This window comes from Ochotona princeps, chromosome 24 (genome assembly GCF_030435755.1).
Source record: "Ochotona princeps isolate mOchPri1 chromosome 24, mOchPri1.hap1, whole genome shotgun sequence".
Lineage (NCBI taxonomy): Eukaryota > Metazoa > Chordata > Mammalia > Lagomorpha > Ochotonidae > Ochotona > Ochotona princeps.
Window position 1 is genome coordinate 19,163,073 of NC_080855.1, and position 15,925 is coordinate 19,178,997.

General features: G+C 44.3%; 1 protein-coding gene and 1 non-coding gene across 4 annotated transcripts in view; both read right to left on the bottom strand.

Annotated features, from left to right (window-relative positions):
• BMERB1 (bMERB domain containing 1) overlaps positions 1-15,925 on the bottom strand; it is a 91,527-nt gene that overhangs the window by 16,229 nt on the left and 59,373 nt on the right. The window lies entirely within an intron of this gene.
• Positions 3,555-3,661, bottom strand: LOC118757818 (U6 spliceosomal RNA). The gene has a single exon (XR_004995383.1). It is a non-coding gene; the product is annotated as a U6 spliceosomal RNA (small nuclear RNA).

Below are 15,925 nucleotides of genomic sequence, written 5' to 3' on the forward strand. Positions count from 1 at the left end.
CCACTTCCTCCAGCCAAATGGTGTCTGGATGATGAACTGGTACGTTTGTTTTCCTCTCCCCGCATTTGTGAGCTTTTTTGTCATGCTCTGGGGGAGCTGAAGTGCTGAAAAGTTTCCAGGGAGCCCCTTGAAGGCGGTGGCTCATTTAGTGATCCCTGTATCCATCATCACCGTCATCACCCCGGTCTCTCTCCCTGTGCCATTCTAGGTCCCAAGTAATGTTACCTCCCACCAGCCTCTTTTACTCTAAGGGTTTCCTTACGTTGTTTTAGCTCTGGTTCTTCTTTAAAAATTATTGACACTGAAAAACCCATCAAGCTGAACGCTTTGCTTTATATGCTTGTGGTATGTGTGTGTTTACAGGCCAATGAACAGCTTACCTCATCATGGGACCCACTATTGTGGCATGGTGGCTTAAGCTTGTGAGAGAAGGGTCCCAGATCAGAGTGCCAGTTCAAGTCCTGGCTCCTCTGCTGCTGATCTAGCTCCCAGGTAAAGTGCAGTAGAAGGTGGTCCAGGCGCTTGGGCACCTGTCACCTGGCCAGTTGTTGGCTGTTGTAGCCATTTGACGGGGGGTGGAGGGAAGAGTAGATGGAAGCTCTTTTCTTTCTCTATCTCTCTGCCTTTAAAATAAGCAATAAGCAACTAAATGAAAATTTAAAAAAAAATGATAAATATTTGAGGCAATGAATCTGAGCTCCCACATTATATTCATTCATTGCAATCTCACATTAAACTCCTCTGATTCTGTACAACTACTGTGTGTCAATTTAAAATATGTTTTTTATAAATTTATTGGAAAAACTGCTATCTGTACGGTAGTGTTCGATTTTTGTTTTAAACCTAAAAGGCATTCTAAGGTATTTTGAGCATCTTATTTTTAAGATTTATTTATTTTATTTGAAAGTCAGAGTTACAGAGAGAGAGAGGTAGAGACACACACACAGATTTCATCTGCTGGTTCACTCCTCAAATGGCTACAATGGCCAGAGCAGGGCTGGTCCAAAGATGGGAGCCAAGAACTTCCAGGTCTTCCACATGGGTGCAGGGGCCCAAGGCCATTAGCTGGCAGCTGAATTGGATCAGAAGCTGGGACTCCAAATGGCTTATAAGGGTTGCTGGTAATACAGGCAAAGAATTAATCTGTGATGCCACTATGGCCTAAGGCTGGTTCTCTTTGTTTGTTTTAATCTGAGAGGCATAGAGAAAGAGACCTCCAACTCCCATCTATTGATTCACTCTGTAAATGTTTGCAAAAATCTAAGTTAGGAAACTGGGAGCCAGAAACTGGACAGTTCAATCCTGGTTTCCCACATGGGTAGCACCAACCCAATTACTTGAATCATCATTACTGCTTTCCTGGAAGATGTGACTGCTCGTAAATCTTTAGCTGAGGAGGGCAAAATGCAGCCCATGGTTCAAATCTAAGCAATTGCCCATTCAGGTGCAATTCATGAGCTAAAATGGTCACTTTTAAAAAAGATTTATTTATTTTTATTGGAAAGGCAGATATCCAGAGGGAAGGAAAGACAGTGAACATCTGCTGGCTCACTCCCCAAATGGCCCCGATGGCCAGAGTTGGGCTGATCTGAAGCCAAGAGCTTCTTCCGGGTGCAGGGCCCCAAGGCTTTGGGCCGTCCTCGACTGCTTTTCCAGGCCACAGGCAGGGATCTGGATGGGAAGCGGAGCAGCTGGGATACAAACTGGTACCCATGTGGGATCCCAAGGATTTAACCACTAGGTTATTAATAGTGCCAGGCCCCAGAATGGCCAATTTTTAATTTAATTTAATTTTATTGAAGGGCAGACTTGAAGAGATCAAGAGTAAGAGCGAGGAAGTGAGAGTGAGCGAGAGAGAAATCTTTTATCTGCTGGTTCATTCCCCAAATGGCCACAATGGTCAGGACTGGGCCAGGCCACAGTCAGAAGTCAAATGCCAAAAATTTCATCCAGGTCTCCCACATGGGTGCAGAGCCCATGCACTTGGGTCATTTTCTGTTGCTTTCCTAGGTCCATCAGCAGGTTGCTGGATGGGAAGTAGAGTAGCTGGTTCTTGAACTACACAAAATGCTATAATGATAATTCTGAAGAAATTTTTATTTCACTAATTTGCTGCTCATTTTTGATTTTAACTTTTATATGAAGTATATATTCATTGGATGATTTTTAAAATTTAAAAACGTTTACTTTTACTGCTGTGGGCCACCCCTTTGTTTGGAACCAAATCCAGTACATCTTGAGCATCACAGCCCCAGCAGGAGGCCCTGGGGGCTCTTGTTCCTTCTGCCCTTTTCTAGGGCAGCAGCCTGCCTGCATGCCTCCATGAACCCCGATCCCCTATCCTTCAAGGCTCTGCCCAACTCTGCCCCCCCCCAAGACTAATTCCTAAGCAGCCTTCAAGATGCCATAGCATCTGCTTCTAGAAACTTCTGATGCTAGCACACCTCAACCCCCTACCCTTCCACCTTATCATCCCACTGATAACCACTGAAGTATTTCTGTTTCTCCCTAAACTGACTGTGTTCCCTTTGAGGGACCCTGGGATCCTCCATGATTCTAGCAATATCGCCCTGTGTCTGGTGTACTGTAGATAAATTCGTGACGAAGGAAGGTAAGCAAGCTGGCAGGCAAGCCTGGAGCAGTACACACAGTCCTGGTTTTTATTGAAACAAGGCCTAAAAGACTGCAAGTATAGGTGGAAAGCTTCCACAAGGGCAGTGGCATCTATCAAAGGCAATGAGTCACCCCTTGGAGAAATCCAATTAAACACCCGTAATTCGAGCAATGCTGCTTTGCATCTGCTATCAATACTGTTTCTATTCTGAGCTCTGTCAGCATTTTGGCCCTCCTGTGCCTACCATCCTCTGTCACCTGCCAGCACTCTGTCCTCTTTCTCAAATCTCCCCCAGCCACTGCCAATCCATCCCTGCCCTATGTTGATACCATCAAAGGCAGGCAGAAGTTTGACATTTTACTACTAGTTGGGCATTGGGGCCAGTACTATCTCATTGAATCCTCATCATCTATAAGGCAGGTCTTTTCCTTCTCTACTTTTATACGAGTCTCTGGGAAGTTAAGGAATTCACGCAAGATCACACAGCTGGCAAGATTTACAAGAGATGGTCTGACTTCACAGCCCTGACAAATGCCACTATCCTAGGCTACCTATGTATGCCACTACAGTATGAAAGACTGCCCATCTGAGCCCCAAGTCCCATCCCTGCAGTCAAGAGCTATTTAAAATGCTTTGCACAAGTACCAATTCCAAGGGGGTGAGTTTTCTTAAGGGCAGGATGGTGGTTTTAACCTCATGCCATAATTTTCATTAGCTTTCAAAACTACTTTGGGGGCCAGCATTGTGGCACAGTGATTGAAGCCTGTAATGTTGGCATCTTCTATTGGGTACTGGTTTGAGTCTTAGCCACTCTGCTTTAGAGCCAGCTCCATACTAATGCACTGGGAAAGTCGAAGACGGGCCAAGTACCTGGACTCTTGCCACCCAGGTGAAAGTCCCAGAAGGAGTTCCAGGCTCTTGGATTTAGCCTGGCCCAGCCCTGGCCATTGTGGCTATTTGGGAAGTGAACTTCATCCTTGTGCAGGGGCCATGCTAATCTTCTCTGTTTCGTTTCAATTTTAGTATATGTGCTGCCGAAGCGACCACTGGGAAGTGAACTTCAAATAGCTTCAGATGGAAGATCTCTTTTTGTCTCTGGATCTTTTAAATAAATAAGTCATCTTAAAAAAAAAAGTCAATGTTTTAAGATGGATGCTAGACATCTCTCCCAATTTTGTATGAAGGATAAGTAAAAAGCTTGGTAGAAAGTCATACTATTTTTCTTGATTAGTATCACATCTATCTCTGTAAAAACTGTTGGCCTGCTACTACAGAGGCAGCTTTAAGATAAATCTCTTGACCCTTTCTTGTGACCAGATAGCTGATCTCTTATACAGGAGTTCTAATGATCTCATTCCTTTCAACAGAGCATCGGACAACCAGAGGGGAAAACATCTAAGAAGCACAAGAAAGGCCCTCTGCCCATCCATTCCTGCTTATGGACTGGGCTGCACTGACCACAGTCTCAGTTGGGCCCTACTTCTGCCAAAGCTCAGAGCGTTCTGCTCGTGAAACTGTAGACCGTCACCCTCTGGACTCACTGCTCCAGCAGTAGCAGACAGGCTTTTAATGCCAAGTCAATTTCATCTTTCTTCAGTGCTAGTGATTGGTGTCATTGGTTGTATGGAAGCAAGATCCTGGGGCTTGGTAAACCACAGTGAAACAGCAAGCATTCTCGGTTGGAGGCCTTAGCCCAGAGCAGAATAGAGCTGGGATTAGCAGGGTGTTGGCAAATGTTCATCGACTGCCTAGGAGTCTGGGGGATGGAGGAGGAACCCCTGGGAAGCCCTGGTTTGTGTCAGTTGCCAATTTCCATGGTGTAAACACTCCCACTAGCACAGATTTCCAGCTACCCACAGTTTAACAACTGACTTACAAGATGGCAGACAATTCACGTCACTGGCTAGAATTAACAAGTAGGCAAGTTTAGGGGGTGTGTCTTCAACACTGTTTTTCATTCAACATTTATTTAGAAGATGAAGCTGAGTGCTGTATGAGGGAAATGATTATAAGTTGCAAAGGACACCAAATGTTTTATGCAGGTTATCATAATTAACCTTTTTAAAAATAATAACTCCATTGCAGAATAGTGGATAAAGCTTCCACGTGCAGCACCAGCATCCCATGTGGGTGCTGGTTCATTTTGCGGCTGTGCCACATCTGATCCAGGTTCCTGTTAATGGCCTGGGAAAACAGCAGAGCTCTCAAGTATTAAAGCTCCTGCCACCCACATGGGATACTCAGAAGAAGCTCCTGGCCTCAGGCTGGCCAAGTGTTGGCCACTGCAGCTGTCTGGGGAATGAACCAGAGACAGAAAATATCTATCTCTTCTCTTTTTCCCCCAAGCCCCTGTCTCTCCTACCTTCTCTGTAACTTTCAAAACAAACAAACAAAAACAAAAACAAAAACAAAACAAGACAAAAAAGTTTAAAAAAGGACACCCTTCTCCCCTTTCCTGGGCTTGGCCAACCAGAAAAACATACCTAAGACTTTGACCACCTAGCAAACATCACAGATGAAAGGACAGCAGTGGGGTCAAACTTGCAGTGTCCAGCATAGCAACGGGGGCGTCCTGAATATTCCTCTTACGGTCAGTCTCTGGGGCCCTCTTGATCCCTGTCATTTTTCCAAGCCTGACTGCTCAGTTCCCTCCTGTCCCATTCTCACTCAACATTCTGCTTGAGTCATGCAGTGTGGATTTCATGCAGCGTGGATTTCTGCTGCTTGCATCCAGGAACCCTAACCAAACAAGCTTATCTCCCCAGTGCTTCTGCCAACCACATCGAGTCCTTTCTATAAAGGAAGTCCTGATGGGGACAACTTTTTCTGTCTTAGGTCACCATAGTGAGTCTGTAGCATCTTCTAGGGCTAACTTGCCCCTTGGTCAGTTCTGGATAGAAGACACCACAAAGAAGACAATAGAAAGGACTTATTGTCAGATGTAGGCTTGTGTGAGGTGCTCTTGGCTCCAGATGAAAGGAAGTGGGCATTTACTATGTATTGGATGTTGGAAAGCGGATAATTCTCTGATAGGGTGTCTTCATCATGATTTTCTATAAAGTGAGAACAGAACGAGTTTAACCACTCATAGGAGCCAGAATATGGGGATGTTCAGTAATTTTTGTGATCAGGACAATATTTATGTCTTTATATGTTCTGAAAGCAATTCTGTAGTACTCTTATTTTTGTCTTACTCTATCACAACCTTGAAAGACCTTCTCTGGTATAGCCAACTGGTGGAACCATTTCTGTTCAACAAGAGAGAACATCTTGGCCAAGTTAGGAGTGCCAAGTCAGCTCCTGGCTGCTTAGGCTGCTTTTCTCTTTCTTGAAGTCTAGCAAGTAGTTTCTCTGCTTCCTATCTCTCAGTAAATAATCATTAAATCCTTGACCAGGGGTCAATGTGGTGGCCTAGCAGCCCTGCAGTGCCAGCATCCCATAAGGGTGCTGGTTTGTGTCCTGCATGCTCCACTTCTAATTCAGCTACCTGCTTACTGACTGGGAAAGCAGTGGTAGATAGCTCAAGTTCTCAGACTCCTATACCCATGTGGGAGACCCAGAAGAAACTCCAGGCTCCTGGCTTTGGATCAGCTGAGTTGTTATTACAAAAACAGTTGTTATAAGAGCCTAAAATGAGCCCAGCCCCTTGTTCTGCTTACAGGCTCACCCTCATTGCTGCACCACTGCCATCCAAATGGGCACCCAGTTTTGGACTTGAACCTCTAGAAATGTGAGCTCACTAGATTTCTCTCTCCTTCACAGCAGTTTATTGAATTCCGGTGTTTTGTTGAATTAACAAAAAAAAAAACCTGACAAATACAAAGTTTGTCAAAAACGTATTAAGCCCATAAAGGAGGGACCCATAGAGATGGGAAAGGGCATTGTGTCAGGCACATAATTAGACATGAGCAACAGAAGAGGGTCCTGGGATGAAACCAGGAACCCTGCTCTCCATGGGGACCTACAGGAGCCGGCCTACCTTACATTTGAACCTGAAGCTGAAGTATCATAATAAATTGGGAGCTCAGTTAAACCACAATAGTCTACAGACCAATGGGTAGACATCAATCACGAGCGTTACAGCTACATTACCAGCCAGCACCCTTCAGCTTTTAGGGATAAAAAGCCCCAAACCAAGAAAAAGGCAGCCATATTTTCTTTCAACAGGTCTATTTGTCCTTTAGAGTGGACTTTAATCAACTTTGCTTTACTATCCCTACTGTTGTTGAAAATGAATCAAGGCAAGCTGCTCACTGCTGGTGACAATTCCAAGAGCATTTAAAGAATTGGATTCAGAGGCACTTCTCATAAGAAGCACAGAATTAGGCCACCAGGTTAGTTAGATACACAGTTGGTTAACATTCTGCAGGGTAATACCATCACCTTTAGAGTTCTTTTTCCTCTTGGACAGAAATCAGTAAAACAGTAAAACAGAAAGTCAAATACATGCTCCTTCTCCCAGAGAGTTGAAAAAAATAAATTCCCGGATAGGACTTTCAGCAATGCCAAGTACGACACGGAAAGATCAGCTTACTCCATTCTTCTCCCTTATTTCTAATTTTTAGTTCATTGTTACGGAAAAGACTTAATAGGAAAATTCTTTAGTGCTTTCTTAGGAACACATCCAGTTGAAATTAGTTTAATGTTTCACTGTAGCTGGCAATTTCCCACAAAGCAGCAGCAGCAGTTCCATGCTGGCTAACATTCATTGAGTAGAGATTACACGGCTAGGTATGACATAACTTTTTTAGGTACCTTATCTCATCTACTCCTCGCAGAAAATTCCCCATAATGTTATTCATTCTAGGAACGTAAATGTGCTATAGTAAATTTGGTATTTGGTCTCTATTCCCCAGTTCCTGGAACAGGGGTTCTGACAGCCCTGGGATTCCCTGAGTGACAGGAGTGTCTTTGGTTATTTATCTGCAGCTTTCTTTGACTTTGCCTGAGTTTACTGTAATGCTGTGTGGCTCTAGATAGATTTCTTGTTGGGGTTCAGTCTCCAGAGAGGCCAGACCAATGATCAGAGGGAGGGACATTTCAGGCCCACCCACTCGCAAAGTGATTAAAGAGCCAGTGACGGGTCAGTGTAAAGCCAGCAGCCAGGAACTCATTGTAGGTCTCCCAAAAGGGTGACAGGGATCCAAGTATTTAAACTATCACCTGCTGCATCTGATATGCGTTAGCAGGAAGCTGAAAGCCAGAGCAGAGGGAGGTGGCTCAACAGGCTAATTATATGCTTGCAAGCACCGGCATCCCTTATGGGTACTGGTTCACACCCTGGCTGCTCCACTTTCCATCCAGCTCCTTCTTGTGGAGGATGATCCAAGTCCTTGGGATCCTGCATCTGTGTGGGACATCTGGAATAAACTCCTGGCTCCTGACTTCAGATGGGCTTAGTTCTGGCCATTGCGGCCATTTAGGGGGTGAACTAGCAGATGGAAGATCTTTGTCTCTGTAAATCTGCCTTTCCAATAAAAATAAATAGATTTCTTTTTTTAAAAAGCAAACAACAAACAAACAAACAAGCAAAAAAACAGAGCTGGTACCAAACCAGGTACTTTGATATATGATATGGGCATCTCAAGTGGAATCTTACTCACTACAATAAATGAGCATTCCAAGTTATAATCCCATCCAAGTGATGGAATTTGGGGGCTTCAGGAAGCACAGAGGAAGGGAGAGGAGGGAAGTCCTGCAAAGCAGCCTTCCCCCACACTATCTTATGAGTCACTGAATCGTAGGATCTGATGCTAACCCTTGGTGGGCAGTGTCAGAACTGAACAGACCTGTTGGTGTTCAAGAATCAGAATGGGTGTAGAAAAATAACAGATTTTTGATGTCAAAAGACAAAACTTATTTGTGGGCTGGTGTTGCGGCATAGCCAGCTAAACCTCCGTCTGAGACACCAGCACCCTATATGGGCACCAGTTCAAGTCCCAGTTGCTTCACTTCTCTCTCTCTCTCCCTCTCTTTCTCTGTTAGTATTTATTTATTATTTTGATTGGGAAGGCAGATTTACAGACAGAGGGAGAGAAAGAGAGGGAAAATTTTTCCATTCACTGGTTCACACCCAAATAGTCATAATAGCCAGAGCTGAGCTGATCTGAAGCCAAGGAACTAGGGGCCTCTTCCAGGTCTTCCACGTGGGTGCAGGGTCCCAAAGACTTGGGCCATCCTCCCACTGCTTTCCCAGGCCATACGCAGGGAACGGGATCGGAAGTAGAGCAGCTGAGACGTGAACTGGCACCCATACGGGATGCTGGTGCTAGAAGGTGGAGGATTAGCCTGTTGAGGCACAGTGCCAGCCCCTAGGTGGTTCATTCTGACCTAGCTTCCTGGAAAAGCAGCAGAAGATGGTACAGATGCTTGTGCCCCTACGCCCGTGTGGGCAAGCTGGAAGGAGCTCCTGGTTCTGGCCTGGCCCAGTCTGACTATGCTGGTCATTTGGGGAGTGAATCAACAAATGGCAAATTCTCTCTGTCTCCCTTCTCTCTGTAACTCTACCTTTCAAATAAATAAAAGAGTTTGGAAAAACAAACAAGACAAAACTTAGATATGGCACCAGAATTGGGATCAGAAAACATTACACAAACCACAAAGAAGTTCAGTAACTTGCTCAAGATCACACAGCTGCTAAGTATCTCTGCTGGGAACAGAGTCTGCAGATGCTAATGTCTGAGGCCTTAACTCCTCAGCATGCAGCCTCTTGCTGGGCTTGAGCACCTCATACCAACAACAGAAAAGATATCCATAGGACTTAGCTGGGGCAACTAAGTCAGTGTTTCCTAAACAGCAATCATTTGCATATCACTATGGCAACGGTTCCCTGTCTCATGGCCTCTCTATTATTTATTTATTTTGTTATATGCTGATTCACTTTCTCACAGCACCATAAAAGGAAAACAATATTTCTCCTAAGAGACATGAAAATCAATTCCTAATGAATGTCTTCCCAAATACTACCCACCATCATCTCAGAACATAGCTTATCAACTGAAGGACATAAGGTCACACAGTCAAGATCACAACACAGGTTCCTGTCTGCTGGAACTACAACACCAGCAGTCCCTTGACCAGGAGGTGTTTTTGTGAGGGCGTGGTTACACAACACCACAATACTGCCCCCTCTCAGATTTCAAGTAGGTGAGTGTCACAGATGGGCATGGCTTCCGAGCTGTGACCCTGAACTAGCTGCCTAAGACCACAACACTCTTAGTGACATCATCATTCACGGGGGTGTGATCCTCGCCACCTAAACACCGAAATAGTTCCCATCTGCTACCAAGACAATGGCAACTAAATATCAACAATGGCAATTAAATTTGGAGGAGACAAGGATTCAAACCATAGTCCCTACTGCACCCCAAATCTGCTGGCCATTTTTATTCTGGAAGCGTATAAGGAAAGGGACTCTGGGAAATTAACTTTTTAACACAGCTATGTTTTTAACAGAATGTTCCAGCACGGGCTAGAAGGAATATAGATATCTACTTAAGATAGTTAAGGTGTAAGAAAATGTAGGGAAATGCTATTATCTTAGCAGCTGGTACCTAAATTTGTCTTGAGAATAAAACAGCTTTTGCTTGGAATAGTATCTTGACAAACACTTGGGTTGGTGTCCCTAAGAGCCCAAGTATCTTTTGGTGCTGTTGCTTTTTAGCAGAGGGTGCACTGCTCTGCATAAGACAGGGAGAGGAGGCTTTCTTATTTGTAATGCTGGGGTTGGGGGTGGGGAGAAGGAGCAGTGTTGAGACAATGAAAGCTGGGGGAGGGGGCAGTAATTCTAGATTCTCTGTATGAAACCGCTCCCCCCCCCCGAAAAAAGGCCATTCCACTATTCCACTGCCTCAGGGGATGGAGAAGCGAAGAATGTCCAATGTAGGTTTTCTGTTTACTTGAAAGGGAGAGAGAGAAAGAAAGCATTCAAATCTCTGGTCTACTTCCTAAAGGTCCACAAAGTCCAGGGTTAGGCTGGGCCAGGCCAAAGCTAGGAACTTGAACTCAATTCAAGACTCCCAGATGGGCAGCGGGGACCCAACCTCTTGAGTCAGCACCTGCTGCTTCTCAGTGTCTACACTGGCAAGAAGCTGAAGTCAGAAGCCAGATCCAAAGCTTAAATTCTGGCACTTGGATATATATCCTACATAGGGAACAGGATGAAAGTGTCCAAACTTGTGTCTCCACTGCTAGGCCCAACATCAGCCTCAAACGTAGACTTCCTACTTTTCTGCCTATAGACATACTGATACTCCAATGCCTATCCAGAAACACTGACCTTTTTTATTCCCCCTTCAATTTAAAAACTTGAGGTCTTTGCAGCACTGCTGCTGGGGTGAGATCTCTAAGGAGAGCAGTGGAGCAGGAGGTCATGACTGGCACTCGCAATGACTTCTAAAATATTTTCTGTGAAGAGCTCGATGTGATTCCCCCCCTTTTTTGTGATCCTTAGTTTTCTACACTCCTCGAATGACCTTCAGGCAGAGCATAAAAAATTTGTTTGTTCTGTTGTTACAGAAATGAATGAAGCTTCTGACTTTCCCAACTAGGTCTGAAGACAGAGCCTGGGAGCAGAAGAGAAGGCCTCTGGAGATGCACAGGCCCTGTAAGGGTGCAGTTTGGATTTCCTAAAACCATAGCAGTATGGAATGGGGGCTAGATCCCTGAACAGTGGCCATACAGGATGTAAGATGATCTCAAATGTTATGGTCAGACCCAATTCAGCTGGGCTGCTGGGGACTCGAGTACAAAAGTCCTGGCTGAGCCATGTTGAGCGACACAGCCTTTTGTTTGCTTCTCTTAAGGCCGCTGCTGTGCCTCACGCTTTCTCTCCAAAGACCAGCTCTCTCTGACACTCACACAAGCACAACCACCACCTCTGATGTTGGCATCCCATATGGACACCAACTTTTTTTTTAAAGATTTATTCATTTTATTGCAAAGTCAGATATACCGAGAGGAGGAGAGACAGAGAGGAAGATCTTCCACCCGATGATTCACTCCCCAAGTGAGCCGGAACAGGCTGGTGCGCGCCGATCCGAAGCCGGGAACCAGGAACCTCTTCCGGGTCTCCCACGCGGGTGCAGGGTCCCAATGCATTGTACCGTCCTCGACTGCTTTCCCAGGCCACAAGCAGGGAGCTGGGTGGGAAGTAGAGCCGCCGGGATTAGAACCGGCGCCCATACGGGATCCCAGTGCATTCAAGGCGAGGACTTTAGCCACTAGGCCACGCTGCCGGGCCCTGGACACCAATTTGAGTCCCTACTTTTGATCCAGCTCCCTGCTTATGGCCTGGAAAAATCGGCAAAAGATGGTTTAAGTACTTGTGTCCCTGTCACCCAGTTGAAAGAGCTGAGAGAAGCTTCTGGCTCTGGATTTCTGCTAGGCCAAGCCCTGGCACTGCGGCCATATGGAGAGTAAACCAGCTGATGGAAGATCTCTGTCTTCTCTTCCTCTCTCTGTGTAACTCTGATTTTCAAATAAAAAGATTTTCTATTTAAAAATTTCTATTTTCTATTTTCTATTTTTCTGATTTTCTATTTAAAAAGATAAGCCTGGATCAGGCCTAGCTGTTAAGATCACTTTGGATGTCCTCATTCCATATCAGAAACCCTAAATTTGGCCCTTGGCTCTGTTCCTAATTACAGCTTCCTGCTAATGCTGACCCTGGGAAGCAGCAGGTGAGGGTTCAAGTGGCCGGGTCCTTACCACACACACACACAGGAGACCAGGATTGAATTCCCAGCTCCCAGCATCAGCCTGGTCCAATCTGGCCACACTGTAGGCATCTGAGGAGTCAACCAGCAGATGGTAATTCTCCATCTGTCACATTCACATTTATATTCATATGTATTTAACGAAGCTAGGGAGCAGATATCTCACCTAGCAGTTAACATAGCCCAGTTTCATGAGTACATGAGCTTTGTTCCTGGCTCCAACTTCCAACTCTAGCTTTTCATTAGCACAGACTTTGGGAGCCAATGGTGATGGCTCAGCTAATTGGGTTCCTACCAACCTCATTCAAGGCCTGGATTGAATTTCCAGCTCCAGTCTTAGTTGTTGCACACATTTGGGGAATAAACCAGTGAATGGGAGCTTTCTCTAGCAGGTTGGCATTCTCCTTCTCTCTCTGTTTCTCTGTGTCCATCTTGCTTTTTCTCAAATAAAAAGATAAAACAATTAGTTTATTTTGGTGCAAAAATATTTTCAAGACCATGTATGCTTTTTTTTTTCAGAATATTCATTTTCCACAAGCTTTTTCAAGGAATCTTCATATTCAAAAAGTACTGTCTACAAAGCATGCACTTTCTAGTACCTCCACCTTGAGTCTCTTCTAGGTTCCTAGGGTCTGACCTTTGCAGCACACTTGGTGTTAAATTAAGTGAAGTTACTGCTGTTCAAGTTCAGGCTGTGGAAATATCAGAACTCTGAGGGCTGTGCTCCTGAAATATGTCCTTCACACGCCCACCTCCCCCTGCCTACCGAAGAACTGACACTGGCAAGCTGAGAAACAGGGCACACTATCCCTCTTATGAAAATCTGGCAAGTTAGTGCAAAATGAAGATAACCGTTCCCACCCCCATATGGAGACCAAGCCTACTTAATTATCTGACACCCAGATAAACAGCAGGAGGAGGATGGCACATGAGCCGCTGAGAAGCTGGGCCAGGCAACCAGGGTCTGCAAGACATGTTATTAAAACTAATGAGGTGACTCAGTGCTGGAATGAAGGGTGAGAAAATGAGTCGATGGTTTCTGGCAGCCTCCAAAAGCTCTTGCCTGCAGCAGGGCAGAGTAGGGAAAGGCAAGAAGATAGGGCAGCAGTGGGAGGGCTAAGGAGGCGGGCGACACGTAGGGTCCAGGAAGGGGAAAAAAAGCAGCCTTCAGGAATTATCTCCCAAACATTTGCTGCCTATGACAGGTCTCATGAGACTTGGGGGTTTTATTGATTTGTTCAAGTAAAGTTGCTAAAATTGCCAAAAAGAGAGAGAGAGAGAGAGAGAAAGGGAGAAAGAGAGGAGAGATAGAGATAAAGATAGAGATAGAGAGAGAGAGATCTGTTATTTTGAAAGGTGGAAACCAGAGGATGAGTAAACGAAGTTAGTAAGGAAAGACATATTTGAGTATTTAGAGTAGAGGGCTCAGCCAGTGAACCTGACCTCACAGACCTTGTTCAGGGCTAGCAGGTGTGCCGGGGGAGTACTTCCTGACTCATCCTTCACTTAAAAAGCACTTGCTGGGACAACTTATGCGTCAATGTGTATGCTACAGGCTTAGCATGAACCTGAACCTACAACAAAAGGTTCAGGAAGTACTCTAGAAAATTTCCAGCAAGTAGATTTTAAAAATCTGGACTCTCTAAGTAAGCTGGAGATCATCATTCTGAGCTCCAAAATAAGCATTTCTACATCCAGAGAGAAGTCCAAAGGTTTTCCTCCGTAGGATCCATTCAGTTTCTACCACACTCAGTTCAAGAGGGTGGAACAAGATAAATCCCAGTGTAGGACTATGGCATCCAGCCAGGGGTTTGCCTCAGCATTCTGGAAGAGGCAGGCAAAAAGAAAAAGGGCTCTTGTGTTGGGAATAAAGGTAACAGAATGGTTTACAGTTAAGAGTTCTAAGATGAATATTCTGGGTTCCCATCCTGATTCTGCTTCATTCTAGCAGAGGCCTCAAACAAGTCGCTCACTTTGCCTCTATGATTTCATTTTCCTCAACATGAAACTGAAGTAATAGAACCTATCATGTGCATGCATATACGTGTGTGTGTGAGGTATGGTTCTTGTGAGGATTCAATAAGTTAAAAATAAAAATTTACTGAAATATAAGTAGGCCTTCAATAAAACATAGCTCTTATGTCCCAAAAATTACAGATCAAGAATGTGGAAGAACCAAGGTGATTGGTGAGCCCACATTTCTCTCTTCTTTCATTTCCTCACTGTATAGCAAGAAGTTAGAAGAGTCTGTGCAGGTCAAAACTCAGCTGTCAAGCTCAGGGAAAGCTATGAAAAAATAACGCTGAATGTAGAGGCTGGTGGGTTATGGAGAAAGCAGCAGCCACTGGAACCTTTCTTAAAATGATCAGCATAGCTAGAGACCATGAAAGTGGGCGGATGTACCCAGATATCAAATAAAGTCTGATTCACACAATCTCCACAGGCAATGACAGATATGAACGTGATCACCTTGGAGCAGGTGTGCCTAAACCAGTTTCAGAATGATTATCAAAGCTGCAGATACTGGAACTATTTCAATCAGGGGCTGTCATATTTCTTCTGTCAAGTAGAACTTCCTCATGTAAGCCTAAAAATACTTAGCAGGCACTAAAATTTCATTTTCCTCTTATTCTACACCATGGATTGATTGTGTGTGTGTGTGTGTGTGTGTGTGTGTGTGAAAAGAGAGCAAGAAAGAGAGACAGAGTTGTTGGGGTAAGGATATATATGAAAGAATAACTAATTGTACATTGACAGAAATGAATTAATGAATTGGCCTAATAAGTGCAAGGCACTTTGTAAGATATTGGGAAGATTCAACAGAGAGGAAGATGGGCCCGAGCCCTTGTACAGCTTACATTCTTAAAGAATTATCATGGTAAGCACAGGCAGAGTTCCTTACCTTCCTTTATTGACTCACTTAGTTCATCAGTAAGTAACAGACGGATATAGAACTTATTTTGAGGTTGTACACATTTTTGTGGAAAATATAATGAAAAGCTAGTTTAATTTGGTGTAAAAATTGTTGGAATCTGTATGCATTTGAGATCTTTACAAAACTCATGTTAAATGCATATGATGCATGAGTTTGTAAATTTTTTGCACTAAAGTAGACTTATCTTTTAAAAATTTAATTTATTTGAGAGGACAGATAAACAGAGAACTCCCATCTGCAGGTTTACTTCCTGATACTCTCAAAAGCTAGCACTGAGCCAGGTCCAGGATTACACTCAAGTCTCCCACATGAATGGCAGAAACCCAGATACTTAAGTCATCACCTCTGCCTGCTAGGGTTTGTATTAGCAGAAAGATGGGCTCAGGGGCAGAGTTTGGACACCCAATACAAGCACTTAAGTGGGACATGAGCATCTTAAGCATGGGGTCGAATGTTTACCTTATCTTTTAATCACATTTTCCACGAACTTTTTGAAGTATCCTTATAGTGCAACCTTGCGCAAATATCTTAACCTAGAACTCCTTCTCCAAAATGGAGTTAAGAACAGGAACCACTTACAGGATAAGCCTTAAAACACTGGGAGGATCATCTTAGCAAAATACAAGGATATTTCTACATTTTGTAGAAAATGGAAGTAAA